Below are 18,796 nucleotides of genomic sequence, written 5' to 3'. Positions count from 1 at the left end.
CGAGTTGGTGGCACTCGTGGTGACTGACGCAGAAATAGGTACAAGGCCCCTGTGTTTTAGATCAATGTTTCAGAACCTTTAATAGCGTTCTTTCATCAGGATATATATATATATACATACACACACACACAAGGGCTGATTGAAAAGTAGCAAGTCTGACAATTAGGCATGAGGGACTTTAAACCACGAGTGTTTTGAGTGTTGCCAGTTTAATTCGGTGTTGGTTAGTGCCCTTTTAAGTTTAGATGGTCTTAGGCAGCCAATGAATATTCATCGGGGGTTGGCCTAGGGGTATTTAAGGGAGAGCTTCATGTAAATCTGTCTCTTTGTTCCAGTTTTTTCCAGGACTTAAAAGTGTTTTTACGGTTTATTCTACTGATAATCTTATAGTGTTTTCATTTAAATTCTCTCTTCTGTGTATTGATTCTCCTCATCTCCTCACTCTTCCTGTCATTACTGCTATCCCTTTCATTCTTCCTCATCCTTCCTATTTTTCTCGTCTGCCATGCCCCGCCCCCACCGCTCTTCTGGTCCCCCCGCCCAACTGGCCGCATACCTTCTGGCTGCAGGCTTTCCTCCAGTTCCCCTTTGCGGCCGCCAAGACTCAGCTCGAGCTGATTCTGACCCGGCAGCTGCGCGTGGTGCCTTCAGCAGAGCCGCGGCTGTGGTCGGCAGCCCTGCTTGTGTCTCTGTATTAAGGGGGCGGGTGGCGACTCCCGCCGCTCCTGCCTCTCTCCCTGCTGTCCGGCATAGCTGCCATGCCCGGGCCTGTACTAGGCCTGGGGTCGCGGCTAGTGCATCCTCAGGAGGCGGAGCAAGCTACTCCGCCACAGCTCTGTGTAGACCAGTGGCAAGCAGCGGTCACTGCCGCCACTGGTCCAGGTCCCGCTAGGCCCCACCACAACATGGCCTGTGGCAGGCCTAGGGATGCGGTCGACGACATGATGGTAGGTGGGGCCGCGGCCGGGTGTCTTATCGCTGGCTCCGTCTCCATGTTGGTGGATCTATAGCAGGCAGCAGTCACTGCTGCTGCTGATCAAGGTCACTATGATCCCACGGGGTGTGCGTGACCTAGCCGCAATGCGCGGCCAGCATGTAAATAACGGGGATTTCTGCTGCTTGTCCCAGAGGAGGTAGGCAGCCCTCCTTAGTGCCCCCCGATGCCCCAGTGTTGTCCTGGGCCTCATATACTGCAGCTCCTGCATCCGTAGCTGTTCCCGCAGAGAGCAGGGTTAGGTCCCCAAGGTCTATACGCGTTGCCGCGTTAGGACGGTGGGTTGGTCCGTTGGCGCCTGTGTCGATTGGGCTTTCCCCCTTGCGTAGAGCAATGGCGGTCCTGTTTACAGAGGCCTCGGTTGCTCCCTAGGCGGCTGTCCAACCAGGCTGTCTTGGTTTTAAATGCGTCGCCTCCGGTTCCCCCTGCCTTGTTGGCCTGTTCCTCAGACTCTAGCGAGGCAATGACTGCGCTACGCACGCTATCGTCTTTGGCAGGCACACTGACTCTTTTGTTGTCAGCCATGTTGGTCTCTTCTGGTGCTCCTGTAACACTGTCCTTATCTCCGCCCTCTCAAGTTCCTGCGCAGCTGGCCCCTTTGGCTGCCCACCTCCTCTGGTTTCTCCTCCACCTGTACCTGTTATATTTCTTGCAGCACCTGTGTCTGCTGGTGGTGCTACTGTTCCCGCAGGTGCCCCTTCCACGTCCATGATGGACGTGCCTGCTGCGGTGAACACTGGATCGGCTCCTGTTGCCTGTTCCAGTCCTCCCGGTGAGTTGGTTGCGCCTGCTCATAAGGGTGGTAAGCGGGCGTGTTCTTCATCCTCTTCATCCAGCTCAGACACTGGTAGCTCAGGGGATAGGGGAAGGAAGCGGTCGCGTAGATGCCGCCGCCGTTCCCACCGTAGGTCTAGGAGGTCACACTACCCTAGCGAGGATGGTTGTTTCTCCAGGGGTATCTAAGGGTGGTGTGGTGCACTGTGACAATACGGCTGTGCTTAGAGGGCTGCGTCGGAGGATCTGTGACAAATATGTCAACGTGTTTACCATTACGACAAATGCTAGGAAGGAATTCAGAGAGGCAAAACACTGCGGGGGTATGGGGGAAGAGACCTATTGCTCGTACCTGAATTGGCAGGCGGGTTTCTTTATATTTGCTGCATGCTATCTGGAATCCCGCCTGCAGGAACACATGAATGTCAATAGGTATCTTCACTTGGGTGTACAATTGCGATAGCAGATGCATCGTCACAATTCGACTGGCGTCTGTTTCGGGAATTAGCTCCCCAGGCCGAGTTGTCCAGTGACCCATGTCCTCCTTATATTTGGCAGATCATCAGGCCGGCATGGAGGAACTAGCTTTGAGGGCCATTGCCCCCAGGACTTTGCGCTGTTATCAGGTGGGTTGACTGGAATGAGAGCGTTTCCGTGTCTCGGAGGCTCAGGCAGGTAAGAGCTTGGAGCAAGTCATGCTGGCTTTTATTTGGGATCTGTACTCACAAGGGGGCTCGCTCGCTGTGGTGTGGCGTATTTTAGCAGGTGTGTAATTTTTCTCTGGGTTATATGAGAGGCCCGATCCCTCAAGGTCCTTCTTGGTCTCGAGGGTTTTGAGGGCTTGTTCCAGGTCGACCCCTGCAACAGTTGATTCCAAGTGTCCCATTGACATTTCCCTGTGGCCTCGCTTGTTGGCCACAGTCCCTGCAGTTTGTTTATCGCAGTTCGATTGCCTGTTATTTCAGTTGAGTTTTGCCATGGCGTTTCATGGAGCTTTTTGGGTCTGTGAATTACAGTAGTTGCCCCCTCTAAGAGGGCTGACCCACCACTCACTGTTGTGGATGTGATTGTACACCCTGACGCAGTTCTTTGTCTTATACGACGCTCTAAGACAGACCAGGCTGGTAGAGGGCGCTGGCTTTCCCTTCATCCATGTTCCATTCCTGTGGTATGTCCAGTTGTGCCTCGAGCAATGTGCGTGGTGAACAGGATGGGGCATGGTTGATGCATGAGGATAGGTCCCCGGTTACGAAATACTAGTTTTGTCATGTCTTGAAGGGTTGCTTGGCATATTTGGGGCTCAAGACGGGTGAGTTCGGTACTCACTCATTTAGAATTGGAGCTGCTACAACTTCAGCTTCTGCTGGCTTATCTGACAGGAATATACATTCACTTGGTAAGTGGCACTCTGCTGCGTTCCATCGCTATATTTGTCCGGGTTTATCTGTTGTGTTCCAACGTAGCTCACCGGAGGCCTAACTATTCGCCGACATACTGTGGGAGTCTATGAGGAATTTTTATTTTTCCCCCAGGGGCCCAATTGGATTTTGAATGATCTGAAATGGCGTGGTTAATAGTTTACTGCTGGGTTTGTTTGTTTTTTGCCTCAAGTCCGGGTGGCTACGTTGTTCCCCTTCTCCTGCCCTTCTTTATGTTACACTTCCATGTCTTGTTGGCATGGTGTGTGCGTGATTCAGCGGCTTTGTATGTTTTTCTTTCCATGTTGACCATTTTTTTTTACATGTTTTCATGTGTATTCGATGTCAAGCTGATATGCGTGTTAGGGCATTCCTATATTTTCAGATACTAGCTGTTTCTCTCAGGCACATTTAATTAGATATTTAGGTTTTCGGGGGATGTGCTTGGGACTCTCTTTTAGGTAGGTTGGTGTCTGCTGTGTGGTCTTATGGGCTACCTGAGGTAATACTGCTGCATCTGGGTGGGAATGACTTAGGTCAGTGCACTGCGCTAGATTTGCACTTTATCATTAGGGACTTTCATCTGATAGCGGAAGCTTTGCCTTACTGTAAGTTGGTGTGTTCCTTCATTGTCCCTAGGTGTGTGTAGAGGAATGCTGAGTCTGCTGCGCGACTTGATGTGGCCAGAAAAAGTGTCAATACTGCAGTAGCTATATACATGCTGGAGACTGGTGGAGGTGTGGCAGAGCATGTATTGATACAATTTTACGATATTCACTTGTATCGGGGAGTTGGTGTGCACCCTAGCCCTGCAGGTGTGGCTATTTTTCTGGAAGGTACTTTCTGCTGGTTATGGTGTTTCTGTGTGTAGGTTTGGTTGTATGGTGGCGGCGCATCGACTTAGGCCTCGCTTGGCGGAAAAGAACGGCACCTGGTTAGTTATGATAATAGTGGCAGACTGGGCCGGGGGTCAGGGTGCCCTGTACCCCCCCGGGCCGCAGTGCCATGCGTGCCGTGGGCAGTCTGTGTCACTGTGACACAGCTGCTCCGCGCGTGTAGCGCTGACCGGACGGAGTTCGGTCAGCGCTACACAGTGACAAACACACAGCCGCCGGTGCCGGCGGCTGTGTGTTTGTTTCAGCAGCTGATGAGAGTCTCTCAGACTCTCATCAGCTGCTACTGCTCCCACTGCGGGAGCCATCTTCCGGCTCCCGCAGTGGGTAATGGGAGAGACGAAATGACGTCTCTCCCATAATGTAAAGCGGCCTGGAAGGACGGACGGAGGAGCTGATAGCAGCGGCGGGACCAGGAGCGGGGTTTCAGGTAAGTGTTCTTTTTTTTTTTTTTTAATTACGTCTCTCTACTGGGGGGGGGCTACTACTGGGGGCACAGCAAGGGGGGATTACTCCTGGGGGCATTACAAGGGGGGGACTACTACTGGGGGCACTACAAGGGGGATTACTGCTGGGGGCACTACAAGGGGGATTACTACTGGGGGCACTACAAGGGGGGGCTACTACTGGGGGCAATACAAGGGGGGGACTACTACTGGGGGCATTACAAGGGGGGACTACTACTGGGGACACTATAAGGGGGATTACTACTGGGGGCATTACAAGGGGGGATTACTACTGGGGGCATTACAAGGGGGAGGGCTACTACTGGGGGCACAACAAGGGGGGATTACTACTGGGGGCATTCCAAGAGAGGGACTACTACTGGGGGCTTTACAAGGGGGGTCTACTACTGGGGGCACTCCAAGGGAGGGACTACTACTGGGGGCATTACAAGTGGGGGGGACTACTACTGGGGACACTACAAGGGGGAGAGCACTACTGGGGGCACTACAACATTACAAGGGGGGGACTACTACTGGGGGAACTACAAGGGGGAGAGCACTACTGGGGGCACTGCAAGGGGGGGACTACTACTGGGGGCACAACAAAGGGGGCTACTACTGGAGGAACTACAAGCTACAAGGGGGGGGACTACTACTGAGCGCACATCAAGGGGGGGACTACTACTGGGGGCACTACAAGCTACAAGGGGGGACTACTACTGGGGGCACTGCATAGGGGATACCACTACTGGGGGCACTATATAAGGGGCTTACTACTGGAGGCACAAGGGGAACTGCACAGGGGGGACCACTACTGGGGGCACTGTATAAGGGACACTGTATAGGAGGATCACTACTAGGGGCACTACTGGTGGCCTGCATAAGGGGGTCCTCTCCTGGGGCACAGGCGGCACTGCCTATGGGCACCACTACAGGGGGCTGCCTCATATCTTTATTTTTACTTAACATTAATTCCATATGGAGCCGCCTCCTCCCTGGAACACTTGAGGAGGGGGGGGGCGCCTAAGCACGCACGTGCTCCGGGCACCTTGACTACATGCTACTCATCTGCCAGGGCCACCTGCATGCATTTGCCCCCCAGGCTAAAAGTTGCCAGCCAGCCCCTGATAATAGTTATGCTTAGTGGATGAGCTCTCCTTGAGTGGAGTAAGGTGCCAGCCAATTGTCCTGGACGGGAAATGCCTATACCACCCGGAAGAGTGCTTAGAAGAAAGGAGAGTTGATCACCAATGCTTGGTTTGTGTGTGTGTGTTTGTTTGATCTGTTTGTTGTTATTGTCATGTGCGTTCTTTTTGTGCCGTCACCAATATTAGTTTAACTTATAATCAAAAATTCTAGTGTTTTAAAACAACACTGTTGTCTGTGTATTTATTTTTATAGTTAAGTTGCATTATTTCTAAGGTATTATAAGGGTACATGAAAAATACATGTTAGTGAGTTTATTATTTTTCAAAATAGTGGTTTTCACATTCATTAAATTTTTTGCAGCATTTCAACAACAATTCAAAGACATGCAGTAGACAGTTTTGTGACATCACTTTTGGTGTTGTAGCTGTGGCATTTTTCACTTCATCATCTGTTGAGAACGTCTTTCCACACAGTAGTTTTTTCAGGGTTGGGAATGCCCAGAAATCACAGGGAGCTAAGTCCGGGCTATATGGAGGGTGTTCCAGTGCTATCCCATTAATTTCAGTCAGTGCTGCCAATGCAGCAGCAGCAACATGTCTCTTCTTCCTCATGGCTCCACGCAAATGGGTTTTCAGAAAAACAGAGGCAATCTCATACCTTTTCAATCAGCCCTCGTATGTGTATATATGTGTGTGTGTGTGTGTGTGTGTGTATAATATATATTGTGACACAGTTAGGTTAGGGGGTCCCTCTCCTGGGTAGAGGACACCTTCCTTTCACACACAGCAGCTGGGAAACAGTACGCCAGACTGGATGCAAGTACAAGCTGGTCGGCGCCAGTCTTTATTGTACAATATCAGAAACAACATAAAGAAAACATAAACATAAATCCTAGCCCTGTCGGGGCACTAACTTCACAGGTAGTTCCCTCACTGCCAGAACCTGGCAGGGCCTAATGCCCTCACCAGCAACAAAAGCACAGCACAACACTCACGGATAGGTTTTCAAGTGTCTCTGAGCAAACTCCCTGTCTGCTCTCCCAGGTGAGACAATCAGCCCTAAACACAATAGGCTTATATTGGCCACTCTCAGGTGGAAACCCAAACAAGCCTGTTACCAGCCTAATAGAACCAAAACCTGGAGTGGCCGTGGGTGGAGCCCTCCCTCTCCTCTCACCCACAACCCCCAGGTCCCAAACCGGCTTTTCAAAAAGCCGAGACTCAAGCCTGCTACAGTGCAGACTTTCTCCTGGGGGTTTAGAACACATAAGACAGGAATCTGAGACCAATGTACCTGCCACAGACCACTTTACCAGTGATCCTATCACATATCCCCCCCCTTTGTTTCGACCTGTGGGGCGGAACAACTGAAGCCCCCAAACAATGAACGCATGACAATGCGTCAGCATTGGCCAGCTGGCTTCCTGGCCTGTGTTCCACTGAAAATTTAAAAGTTTGTAACGCCAAGAACCATCTCGTAATTCTCGCATTACTGTCCTTATTTTCGGACATCCACTTCAAAGGGGCATGGTCAGTGATCAATTTGAACTTTCTTCCAACCAAGTAGTACCTGAGAGCCTCTAATGCCCACTTTATGGCCAACGCCTCCTTCTCCACTGTGGCATAGTTTCTCTCATGTACATTCAACTTTCTACTTAGATAGAAAATAGGGTGTTCCTCACCCTCCTTGTTCTGGGACAGGACCGCTCCTATACCTACTTCTGATGCATCGGTTTGTACTATAAATTCCCTTTCAAAATTAGGAGTCATCAGGACTGGTTGGGAACACAACGCTACTTTCAACTCCTGAAAAGCTTTCTCTGCCTCAGGACTCCATTCTACCATGACTTTTTGTTTGCCTTTGGTCAGGTCAGTCAGTGGGACTGCCATGGTGGCAAAGTTGGGTATAAACCTCCTGTAGTACCCCATAATTCCCAAGAAGGCTCTCACCTGCTTCTTATTCAGAGGCCGTGGCCAGTTTTGTATGGCATCAACTTTATTGAGCTGAGGCTTTATCAGGCCTCTGCCAATGGTTTATCCCAGATATTTTACTTCCTCCATGCCTAGACAACACTTTTTTGGGTTGGCTGTCAAACCTGCCTTATAGATGGAGTCCAACACTGCTTGTACGCTGGGTAAGTGAGACTGCCAATCAGGACTATGAATGACCACGTCATCCAGATAAGCAGCCGCATACCGTCTATGGGGCCTTAGAATCCTGTCCATCATTCTTTGGAAGGTAGCAGGTGCCCCATGTAGCCCGAAGGGCAACATCTTGTACTGAAACAAGCCCTCTGGCCCTGAAAAAGCTGTCTTTTGTTTGGCGCTTTCGGTTAACGGTACTTGCCAATACCCTTTGGTTAGGTCAAGAGTGGTTAAATACCTTGCCGTCCCTAGTCTCTCAATCCGTTCATCCACTCTTGGCATCGGGTAGGCATAGAATTTTGAAACACTGTTCAACTTTCGGAAGTCATTGCAGAAACGCACACTTCCGTCGGGCTTTGGAATCAACACAATGGGACTTGACCATTCACTATGTGATTCTTCAATAACCCCTAACTCTAGCATATTTTTAATTTCTTTCGACACTGATTCTCTTTGTGCTTCTGGTAACCTATAGGGCTTTAGATTAACTTTAACCCCTGGGTCAGTGATGATGTCATGTTTAATGACCGAGGTTTTCCCAGGTACGTCAGAGAACAGCACCCTATTTCTGATCAGAAACTCCTTGACCTCTTGTTGTTGAATTGCCGACAGGGTTTTTGCCACTGTCACTTCGGGAACTAAGGGCCCTGGATTTACTGGAGGGGCTCGGACGGCCGACAGTACCGTTCTATCTTTCCAGGACTTTAACAGATTTATATGGTATATCTGTTCCGGCTTTCTTTTCCCCGGCTGGTAAACTTTGTAATTGACCTGCCCCACTCTTTCTAAGATTTCAAAGGGCCCTTGCCATTTAGCCAAAAGTTTATTTTCCACAGTGGGAACCAATACTAACACTCTGTCCCCAGGAGCAAAGCTGCGTAACCGAGCATTGCGGTTGTATACCCTCTGCTGTGCCAGTTGAGCCTGTTCCAGGTGCTCTCTCACTATCGGCACTACCGCAGCAATTCTCTCCTGCATTTGAGAAACATACTCAATCACCGTTTTGTAAGGACTAGACTGCCCCTCCCATGTCTCTTTGGCAATGTCTAGTAACCCCCTTGGGTGTCTCCCATACAACAAGTCGAAGGGTGAAAACCCGGTGAAGGACTGGGGAACTTCCCTTATGGCCAACAATAAATACGGCAATAAGTAATCCCAATCCCTACCATCCTTGTCGACCACTTTCCTAAGCATGTGTTTTAACGTCTTGTTAAACCTCTCGACCAGCCCATCGGTTTGGGGGTGATAAACCGAAGTTCTTAACTGTTCGATTTTGAACAGGCGACATAACTCTTTCATTACTTTTGACATAAACGGTGTACCCTGGTCAGTTAGTATCTCCTTGGGTATACCCAGCCTGCTAAAGACATGAACTAGCTCTCTGGCAATGGTCTTGGTTGACGTATTGCGCAACGGGATCGCTTCCGGGTACCTGGTAGCGTAATCCATTATGACCAGAATATACTGGTGTCCCCTGGCAGACTTCATTAAGGGTCCAACCAAATCCATCGCTATTCTTTCAAACGGCACCTCTATAATAGGCAATGGAACTAGTGGACCCTTAAAATGTGGCCTGGGAGCATGATACTGACACTCAAGGCAGGATGCGCAAAAGTCAGACACCTCTTTATGAAGACCGGGCCAGAAAAACCTCTGCATTATTCGCTCAGTGGTTTTCTCTACCCCTAGATGGCCTGCCGTTATATGACCATGGGCCAGATCCAACACTGTTCTTCTGTAGGCTTTGGGAACTATTAGTTGTTCCACAATATCTTCCCCCTTCTTAGTCACCTGATATAACAAATCCTGACACATTACCATGTGGGGATAGGACAAAGGACTATCAGGGTCTACGGGTTTACCATCAACTACTTTTACATTCTCCCTGGCTTTTACCAAAGTAGGGTCACTCAACTGCTCCATGGCAAAGACCTCTCTTCTGACCTCTAAATCAGGCAGATGATCCACTGGCCCAACAACACTTCCCACCTCAATGGGAGGCACATTAGTTGGCGGGCCATCGTCACGCTCCGCATTCTCTCGTTCGCCAACCATAGTAGAAAAAGGAAATAACTCTGACTCAGAAGAAACTCCCTCCTCTACTACATCGACAACCTTCTCAAATGGATCGGGGTTGTTCACCTCTGGAACAAAACGGCTTTCCCACAACTTCCAGAAGTGAGCAAAGTCTCTCCCCAATATTGCATCGTACACCACACCATGCACCAAACCCACAGAAACTATAGCAGAGCCACATGGTGTCTCGATGTTCACCTCGGCCGTAACATAATATCGAGTATCCCCATGTATGCAGGTTACACCAACAGTTTTCCCTGTATGCCTCAAGGGGTTCACCAGCTCAGCTTTTATAAGTGTCACCAAGCTACCAGAGTCTAACAGTGCCTCTACTCGGTTGCCATCTACAGTGAGTACACACATGTGCTTATCAGTCTCAGCCTGATGGTCAGCCATACAGGCTGTCTGTGCAAAGAAAGACCCCCTGCGGTAGACATGAGCAGTATCACATTGCATAGGTTCAGTTGTAAGTGAACAATTAGCGGCAATATGGCCGAAGCCACCACATCGGTAACACTGAGTCATATTAATGTCTAGTCGTTTACGGGGCAAGAACCTTTCTGGCCTGGCAGGCCTGTCTCCAGGTTCTACACCCTCAGTCTTAGGTACATTCCACCGCCCATCACCCTTCTCCCCTGTCTTACCAGTCTTACCAGTGTCTGTGGGAGTTCGCTGGTGCACCATCGGGGCTCGGTGGGGCATACTCATCAGCTCCTCAGCCGCCACGTCTCTCCACCAGCTCGACCAACTGGTCCGCGGACTTAGGGTCTGCATGGCTCACCCACTTGCGCAGAGTCACAGGTAATGATCGCAGGTACCGGTCCATCACGACCCTTTCCACGATCTGTGGTCCCGTCAGTGTCTCAGGCTGTAGCCATTTTGAGGACAGATGGACGAGGTCATGCATCTGTGAACGTGGAGGCTTGTCCCTATGGAACTCCCAGCGGTGGACCCGTTGGGCACGAACAAAGGTGGTGACTCCCAAGCGAGTTAGGATCTCCTGTTTTAGTTTTTTATAGTCCTTGGCATCAGCCAGGCATAAGTCAAAATATGCTTTTTGTGGCTCCCCAGACAAAAAAAGGTGCCACCAGACTTGCCCACTGCTCCTTGGGCCAACTCTCCCTTTCGGCCGTTCTTTCAAATGCGGCGAGATAGGCCTCCACATCATCACCCGTAGTCATCTTTTGGAGGAAGTGACTGGCTCGTACGGAGTGAGTGGGGGTGGAAGGACCAGTATTAACATCGCTGGGTCGGGCGACCAGGTGCTGTATCACCTCTTTTATGGCCTGGCTGTTTTCCTCAATGGAGACCTGTTGAAGTCTGTTAGTCTCCTGCTGAGCTGCTGCAGCTTCCTGCTGAGCTGCTGTAGCTTGGAGCAAGGCCTTAATAATGTCCTCCATTTTGTCCTGGGGTGTAGGTTGGAAGCTGAACCTTGCCTCTCTGAGCATTGGCTGACGCCTCCTCTATGGGACTCCAAGGACACAGTGTTATTTCCACACTCACAAATTGGGTGTCTGTCCCTTTCATTTTTAAATGGAAAGTTTTCCTCTTGCTGCAACTTCAGTGTGTGTGGTTGCCCGCATTCTCCACCATATTGTGACACAGTTAGGTTAGGGGGTCCCTCTCCTGGGTAGAGGACTCCTTCCTTTCACACACAGCAGCTGGGAAACAGTACGCCAGACTGGATGCAAGTACAAGCTGGTCGGCGCCAGTCTTTATTGTACAATATCAGAAACAACATAAAGAAAACATAAACATAAATCCTAGCCCTGTCGGGGCACTAACTTCACAGGTAGTTCCCTCACTGCCAGAACCTGGCAGGGCCTAATGCCCTCACCAGCAACAAAAGCACAGCACAGCACAACACTCACGGATAGGTTTTCAAGTGTCTCTGAGCAAACTCCCTGTCTGCTCTCCCAGGTGAGACAATCAGCCCTAAACACACTAGGCTTATATTGGCCACTCTCAGGTGGAAACCCTAACAAGCCTGTTACCAGGCTAAGAGAACCAAAACCTGGAGTGGGCGTGGGTGGAGCCCTCCCTCTCCTCTCACCCACAACCCCCAGGTCCCAAACCGGCTTTTCAAAAAGCCGAGACTCAAGCCTGCTACAGTGCAGACTTTCTCCTGGGGATTTAGAACACATAAGACAGGAATCTGGGACCAATGTACCTGCCACAGACCACTTTAGCAGTGATCCTATCACAATATATATATATATATATATATATATATAAAATATATATACTGTATATCATAGCAGCTGCCAGCACACTCTGTCGCAAATCATCAGGCTTTGCCTAGGGTGACATTCCTTTGGCACACTATTGGCACCAAATCCATATTTACAAAGTTGCAATTTCAGCAGGATTCACTCACCATGGTATAGTATAGTATGTGATTAACATTTTAATTATAAAGAAAAGACGTCTCTAACACACGCTGATGCACACTCTGAGCCTGATTCAGCATTGCATGTAAGTGCAATGCTGAATGCAGATTCACGATTATCGGGAGTCTGCACATGCATCTGCACATTCGGAATCTGCACATGCGTAGGACCCATTCTGCCCATGTGCAAAATGGATCCTGAATGATCACACGCAGAGTGACAGCAGACTGCCAGTGAACAGTCTGCTGCTGACTGTGGGCGGAGAGGAGGAGGCCACGCCCTTCCTTTCCCAAAACGGAGGCATGTTGCCACCATGGGGGAGGGAAAAGGCCAGGATCTCCGTCTGTAGACAGAGATATCCTGGCCTCTTTTGGTCTCTCAGCCAGCCAAGGGACACTCAGATGATCAGTAATGCATGCAAGAGGTATGATGCCTCCTGCTGCATACCATATTACAGCTATCACAGCTGTTTGCAGCTGCGATTGCTCCTGCATCCGCAGCTGAATTACCCCCTCTGTGCCTCTGACTCATGTGCTGACCCTCACTCTGTGCCTCTCACACATGCTGATGCACACTCTGTGCCTCTGATTCACATGCTGGCACACATTCTGTGCCTCTCACACATGCTGATGCACACTCTGTGCCTCTGATACACACGCTGGAACACATTCTGTGCCTCTCACACATTCTAATGCAAACTCAGTGCCTCTGATTCAAATGCTGATGCACACTCTGTGTCTCTCGCACTGACACACATTCTGTGCCTCACACAATCACTGACACACACTCTGTGCCTCTCGCACACATTTTGTGCCTCACACTGAAGCACTGTAACTCTCGCACACGCACAAACTGTTTGTTACCAGAAGCACACCAACCATTTGATGCCAGGCTGCCGATGTCCATCCCTACCACCTGACTACTCTAGCTTCCTCCATTCTCATGTAGTGTGCCTAATGCCCAGCCACTCACCAGAGGCTCAGGCTATTGCCTGCCTACTTTTGGGCACAGAGTAAGACCTGGGCCTAATGTCCAAAGTCAATTATACTTGTGGCACAGGCCTTCTCCCGCCTTACATGCCCCACGGGCCTGATTGCAGCCACGGACTTAATGCCTGACACCTGGTAGTTGGGAGAGGCTGCAGTGGGGAACTTTGTTTAGCTCTTTGCTTCCCACCACCTGCAGCACTCTCCGGTCCTCATCTTCTTCCACAGGCCCGTCCTGGCCATCGGAGCCACTTACCTTCTTTCTTGGCCACACCGTCTTCTGGCCTCTTCCGCGGCTACCGGAGCTCTGCACCCTATGTATTCTTGTCTAGACAGCCATTGGGTGAATGCTCTGCTCTGTGGCATCTGACATCAGATACCACATGTGGGCGTGATTGGCTGCCGGTCCATGAGCCATTATTAACTTGCAGCTGGTGCCAAATTTAATCTGGTGCCGCCCACAGCTGCTGCTTGACTGGTGCTGGGAGCAGACACACTGTTTTAGCGCTAGCCACTGATGAGTCCAATTGGGGACACATCTCTACATCACACCAGTGCATTTCTGGTGCTAGGATCTGACACTTGATCCCAGCACCGGCTTCCACTGCAATGCCTGCCAGACCCACCCATGACAATGCTGCGCAGCCTCAGCCTGGCTGTCAAACTGTTTGACAGGTGTAGCAGCGCAGCGACAGTGAATAGCAAGCCGGTGCTGCGGACCTAGTGGTAAAGGCAAGCAGCGGGGATGATGCTTATTCAACCCAGCGCCCCTCTGTAATGCTTACCCTATTGAACTCATCGCGCCAGCCCTGGAGGCATGTCTGTGCTCCTATTATCTCAGTGATTGTGCGATGTGTCACTCAGCCAATTGGAGACGCTGCTGAAGAGTTCCTGCAACCTATCCAGACACACAGCAGCTGCAGTAAATAAAAGGGGAGAGAGAAAGCACAAGCGGGCTTATAGACTATGGGCCAAATGTAATAGGGTGAGAGTTTAGAAAATGTGAGAGTTTAGCAGTAAACTCTCACATTGGTTGAGTTTTATCTTCAAAATGGGAAAACATCTGAATGAGATTTTAAATCGTGAGAGTTTTTTAAGTCTAAAAAACATGCAAGTTCGCTCTGTTACTTTGTTTTTGGACTCTATTACATTGGCAAAGTTTAAAAAGTGTCAGAAACTCTCACTTTTCTAAACTCTCACCCTATTACATTTGGCCCTTTATATTTTTTTTAGATTAAAACTGGTGGCTCTCGTAGAATCGCCCAAGGCAGTCCTTTAGAGACCAGCCCATACCCCATACCTGCATAGTCCCCGGCCCCTGATGGTTGTGGGTGGAGCTCTAAAAGCAGGGGGCCACTAGAGATTTACCAGGCCAGTCCAACCCTGACTTCCAGCAAATGGAACTGTATTGTTCCTCACATTTGAGACAAGCAGCCTATGAAGTGGCAGGAGAAAGACAACTCCTATTTTCTGCCCTGCCATCAGTGCCAGATTAATGTCCACATGGGCCTGGAGCTGAAATTCATGAAGGGCCTATAGTGTGTCACTGCAGGGGGTGTGACAATCGCTGCAGTGATGTGGAGTGGTCTACACAGAGGGTGTGACCTGTGCAATCGGTGTGGCTATCTTCATGGAGGGCATAGCTAGTGCCTACCTTCGACCACTTTATAGTAGAGAAATAGCAAGAAAACTGGGTTGTTTGTTTTTTTTGTGAAAGGGTGTGAACTAGGGATGTGCGCTGGACCATTTTTGCCGGATTTGGATTTGGTTCTAATTCGTCGTCCGGCTTTGGATTTGCCAAACTGCGGTGACTGGCTTTGGATTTGGATTTTTTGCCAAAATTGGCAAAAAAATCTAAACTGATATAAATTGGGCTTTTTTTTCTTCCTAGAGTGTTATTTACCTCAATAACATTAATTTCCAGTCATTTACAGTCAATTTAGACCACCTCACAGCTTAAATTATTGGTTTCACCATTATTGGCTAAGGTTTGCAGTGAGCTGACTGGTTACCAAGCGTTAGAGCAGCGGCGCAGTGGCACAGACACCACAGTTTAAAGCACATCTATGAAACTATGCCACACAGCAGTGGCAGAAATGAAAGGTAGTGCTAGATGGTATTGTCCTTGGGCCCTCCCACCCACCCTTATGTTGGATCTTAAAAAGGACATGCACACTTTAACAAACCAAGCATTTCAGCGACAGGTACTGCCACTTTGTGGCTGAAGTGCTTGGTTTGTTTGGGCCCCCACAAAAAAATCTTCCAATCTACTAAAGGCAACAGGTCTACAGTGGCATGATGTCACCATCATTGCCATCCTCACCCTCATCAGTGTGTACATCATCCGATTCATCACACAATATCAGTTCATCCCCGCTGGAATCCACCATTACAGAAGTATCTGTACTGTGACGTGATTGGCGGGAAAGGTTTTCCTCATGAAATTTCCAGTTCATTTTAATGAACATCATTTTTTCTACATTTTGTGGAAGTAGCCTCCTTCGTCGTTTGCTCACAAGGTTCCCGGCTGTACTGAAAACTCTCTCCGAGTACACACTGGAGGGTGGGCAGCTTAAGTAATGCAAAGCCAGTTTATACAAGGGTCTCCAAATTGCCTTTTTTTTCTTCCAATATTCAAAGGGACTCTGTGACATGTCTACGTGTGCTGTGTCCTGAAAATGATCCTCCACCATTCTTTGGATGGTAATCGTATTAGATGGAGTTATGGTAGAGGTGTCACTGGTGTTGGGCAAATCTTTTAGACCCGACCAGATGTCAAAATGTTGACTTGACTTATCTGCATCACCACTGGGTCTGTTGGAAAAGGTGAATTTTTTTCTGGCTGCTGCTGGAGAAACCGAAGGAGGAGACATCATCGTAGTGCCATGTTTCACTTCAGCTGCCAACTTGCTCACGAGGAGTGCTTTGGTTCTTATAAGATCTGGGTCAGTTGTAAAGAAAGACACAGCATACGACTTGAACCTAGGATCAAACATGGTTGTTAAAATATAATGATCAGATTTCAAGATCTTGGCCACCCATGGATCCTGGCGAAGTGAACAAAGGACTTGATCTATCAGTCCAGCATACTTTGCGGAATCACTTTGCTTAATCTCATCCTTCAATTCTCCAGCTGCTTTTCCAAAAGTGAAATCAGGGGAATCACCTTACTCAAGCTGCAGTGTCAGCACTCACTTCACAAGTGGCAACTTCAAATGGTTTGAGCACCTTGCACAAGACAGAAAGTACTCTCCACTGTGCTGGGCTAAGGTACATTCCCCCTCCTCTCCCAATGTCATGGCTTGTCGTACAGCTATGGATGGCCACCTCGTTACCACTTCTTGCTTCAGTTGATGGCAGGGCAAATTAAAGGTGCTGCAATCTCCTGCACGCTGTTGCTGAATGCCAAAAATGTCCCGAAATTTTTAGGGCCACAGACAGCATCTCCTGCACGCCCCTGTCGTTTTTTAAAAAACCCTGCACCAGTAAGTTTATTGTGTGAGCAAAACAGGGGATGTGTTGGAATTCACCCAGTTGTAATGCTTTCACTATATTTGTAGCATTGTCAGAAATCACAAATCCTGAGGAGAGTCCAAGTGGGGTAAGCCATGTTTCTATGACATCTCTTAGTTTTTCTAAGAGGTTGTCAGCGGTATGCCTCTTATTGAATCCGGTGATGCACAGAGTTGCCTGCCTCTGAATGAGCTGGTGTTGTTTGTTAGATACTGCTGCTGTTGAAGGCGATTCACCCACCCAGTGGGCCGTCACAGTCATGTAATCTTTAGTTTGTTCACTACCGCTTGTCCACATATCTGTGGTTAAGTGGACAGTGGGTACAATATCATTTTGCAGACCAATAATTAGGTTCTGTTTAACGTCCTGGTACAGCCGAGGAATGGCTTTTCGGGTAAAATGAAGCCGAGATGGAATTTGGTACCGGGGACACATGACCTCAATTAACTCTGTAAATCCCACTGCATTAATTGCGGATATTGGACGCAGATCTAATATTAGCATAGCTGTCATGGCGTCAGTGATCTGCTGTGCGACAGGGTGAGAGCTGTCATACTTGCTTCCCCTTGCAAGAGATTCTTTAACAGTCAATTGTTTTTTTGGTATACTACTAGTAGTCTTCTTGGTCCACTTCTGGGATGAAGATCCACCAGCAACAGCAGCAGCAGGCCTAGTGCTCAAAGATTCAGGACCTCATTCAGAGTCGGTCGTTGCGTCCGCACGGTCGTACGCCACCGATGTTTGCTAAACTGTGCATGCGTAAAATTCGCAATGCGCGTGCGCAAACTAGCTGTTACGATCGGAAATATCTCTCTCCTTCAACTTGGCCAGGCCGTTAGTTTGAGTGACAGGATGTGGTGTTTGTGGGTGGTAACAGGGGAAGGTGCTTGTTAACGGGGGTGTGTAATTAACAAAGTAGTGTCATAGCACACGTGACATGGGAGGTTTTTACACTGACTTGATCGTAGAGCTTAAGAGAGGGCATGGTCAACCTTAAGCTCTACGACCAGTTCCGATGGTTCCCGATGGTCTCGATTAATCCTTATATGCCCGGAGATGACGTGTAATGCGTACGAGAAGGGGGCGTATTTTTTGTCTTACGGCCGCATCCTCCCCTTGGTCGGCCAGCTAACGATCCGATCTTAAGGACGCAACTCGCGAGTGCATAATTTGCATATCCGGCCCCTTTTCCCTTACGACCGTGCGGCCGCAACGACCGACTCTGAATGAGGTCCTCAGTTTCTTCTGAGGTATCCTGGAAAGTGGAAGAGCCACCGTGACTTAGCATTAACAAATTGGATGCTGTAATACCACTGATCATTCCTGAGGATATTGAGGAGGAAGGTGTTGTCGGTGGAGATTGCAGGTACTGGGATTTAGTAGAGAGAAGGCATCTAGCTAATGCTGGACTGCTTGTTGTTATTTTTTTAGCAGTAGTTTCTGTTATCAAACACCTGTCATGAGCTCGCTGCAGATGACGTAATAGCGTGGAGGTTACTAGATGCTTAATGTCCCTACCTCTACTAACTGTGGTTCCACAGAGGCTACAAATGGCTTGACAAACGTTGTCAGGGTTTGGGTAAAAGTAATTCCACACAAAAGATGTGGATTTGTTGGTTCTATGCCCAGGCATGGCAATGGCCTTCTTATCTTGGCCAAAAGCTGCTTCCACTGGTGCCTGACAAGTAATATCCTCATCCTCAACATCCTTATTAGTGCCAGCGTCAGCTGCACATATATTCCTCTCATCCTCTTGCAACTCCACGGTGGCATCCTCAATTTCTATGTCCTCGGCAATACTGCTCATCCCCACAACTACAGATGGAAAAGAAACTGTGGAGGGCGGCTTCTCTGAAAGGTCAGGCTTACACATAGCAATGCCACTCGTGGACCCACTTAGACTCTCCTCAGGGATTTCTGACATTTGTGTTTCAAAAAACACAGTTTGATCTACTGCCTTATTGGTTTTAAATTTTTTCACACTTCTATAGTCTGATTGAAAAGGTCTTTTAT

General features: G+C 49.0%; 1 pseudogene; it reads left to right on the top strand.

The window, feature by feature from the left end:
• The first annotated feature begins 2,328 nt into the window (after positions 1-2,328).
• Positions 2,329-3,247, top strand: LOC148543061 (uncharacterized; annotated as a pseudogene).
• The last annotated feature ends 15,549 nt before the right edge of the window (positions 3,248-18,796 follow it).

This window comes from Taudactylus pleione, unplaced genomic scaffold, assembly GCF_031769625.1.
Source record: "Taudactylus pleione unplaced genomic scaffold, aTauple2 ptg000006l, whole genome shotgun sequence".
NCBI classification, from domain to species: domain Eukaryota; kingdom Metazoa; phylum Chordata; class Amphibia; order Anura; family Myobatrachidae; genus Taudactylus; species Taudactylus pleione.
The sequence above is the reverse complement of the archived record's forward strand: the minus strand, read 5'-3'. Positions and strand labels throughout refer to the sequence as shown.